This window comes from Pistacia vera, unplaced genomic scaffold, assembly GCF_008641045.1.
Source record: "Pistacia vera cultivar Batoury unplaced genomic scaffold, PisVer_v2 Contig153, whole genome shotgun sequence".
NCBI lineage: Eukaryota > Viridiplantae > Streptophyta > Magnoliopsida > Sapindales > Anacardiaceae > Pistacia > Pistacia vera.
Window position 1 is genome coordinate 548,298 of NW_022195608.1, and position 2,012 is coordinate 550,309.

Genomic DNA, 2,012 nt, shown 5'->3' on the forward strand with positions numbered 1-2,012 from the left:
TCAATTCTGTCTGTAGATCAAAGCCCCATCACCTGTGGCTGAAGAGGAAATTTTTTGAGATTGACTTGACGTATGTTTAACATCTGGAACCTGTCTACTATTCCCATCATCATGCTTTATAATAGATTTCATAAAATCTGCAGTAGTCATATCAAATTCTTTTGCTGAATCTTTTGTTTCAGCCACAATAGATTTTGGAGGAAAACTCGGAGGAACCAAGGAATCATTCCCTTCCCTCGAACTCTTCAGCATGGAACTAGAATGAGCAGAGACACCATCAACTTTATTCATTCCATCAAACCTCGGTGTTATTTTGAACCTTTTAATAAAACTCTTTGCATTTGTTCCTCCCAATATCTTTGGCTTTGTCTTAAACCTTGATGAAGCATCAGCTTCCCTCTTTCCTTTTGCCATCTCCATGGTCTTTTTAGTACCAGTGAAGCTACACTCACTAGCACCTTGCAGACATGAGATCGGTTGTTTCCACCACTCTGAGTATAGGCTTGTTACATCTCCCTCATTCAGCCGTTATGGAATGTACAAATCGTAACAAATTGGCTTACTGTAATAGTTCCAAGCAATAGAAGGAGTCTTATTGATTCGAGCAACAGGAGGTGGAAGATCTTGATCCATTCCAAATTGCATTGCAACACGATGTGGAAGGTATTGTTCTATACATTCAAAGCCAACTAGCTCAGAAACCCTCAAGCAATGAGCAAATGACTGTAGTTCTTCAGATAAATTAGGATCAACAGAAATCAACATTTCTTTTTCTCCATAAAACTTGGGAGAGTTCCAATTTGTAACAGGTTTTACATAGGGACGCCAATTGAATCGCCTTTCGCTGAATCTATTGCTTTCCTCACATTCTCAACAACAATAAATTGCTCATGCCAACAAGCAAATCTCGGTTCAATCGTTTTGATCAAATTAGGCTCTGGCCTCAAGTGCAAAAACCTTTCCCAAAATCTTTGTAACAACAATGTTTTCTTTCAATGAACTCAAATCTTTGTAAATGCCGGCAAGAACAGCAGGTGCAAGTGCAATTCTAGTCCCTCTAGTTAAACGTACTGCAATAGGAAATACAGATTTGACAATTACATTATAGGGGCTAAGAACAGACCGTGATCCATGAACTATGTAATGCCTTCTTGCTTGTACTCTTGTTGAGTTCTGATCTTACTTGATTCAATTTCTTTTCCAACTTATTCAACTAATCTGTTTCAACAGGGCAAAAAACAGGGGACTTTAACACAGAGTACTCTACAATCAGCAAATCTTCTAGAGTGATTGTAGCTTCACCCCAAGAAAAAACTGAAACTTTTAGTTTCAGGATATCATTTCTCTGCAAGACCAAGAACCAAATCATCATTTCTTTTAATTTTATAGACAGAATTCAAGATCGCTTCTTGTAGACCAGCTTTCTCCCATGTACATTCATGCAAAGCAGCCATTTTTTCCACCCATTTTCTCCCGTCTGTTTGTGGGAACCTCCATCCATGATAAGCCACTTTCAAAGGCCACTTTTTTGGCTCAAAAGTGGGTGGTAAATGGTCTAGACAGTCGGAAGGAAGCTCAAAAACCACACCTTTTGAAGATCTAATGGTAGGTTTGAGAAAATGGGCTAGCTTCTTTGTAGGAATCCCATCACTTGGTGAAAGCATCAACTCTTGTCTTACTTCAACGCCAAGTTGTACCCCTTCCTTCATTGTTGGAACTCACAAATGATGTTTAAAAAACCGTCTCTTGAAATAGGTATGTGGGTTTCTTTGGGAGAAAGGGAGAGAGAAAGTCAAGAGTCAGTCTTGAAGATTAAAAATTGAAGTCTGTTTATGGAAGAGAGAAAAATGTGGGGTTTGTGATCGGTATAGGGTTCTTGATCTTTTTGCTTCAAAAGAGAAAAAGAGAAAAGTACAGGAAGTGGTGTTGAGGTTGATCATTGAAATTGGATAGTTAAATTGCTTTCCAAAAGTCACACTTCTTTTGAACGGGAAGAAAATAACAATTCAGGA

At 38.5% G+C, this 2,012-nt stretch overlaps 1 pseudogene; it reads right to left on the reverse strand.

Annotated features, from left to right (window-relative positions):
* On the reverse strand, positions 1 to 1,709 carry LOC116124545 (annotated as a pseudogene).
* Between the last annotated feature and the right edge of the window lie 303 nt (positions 1,710 to 2,012).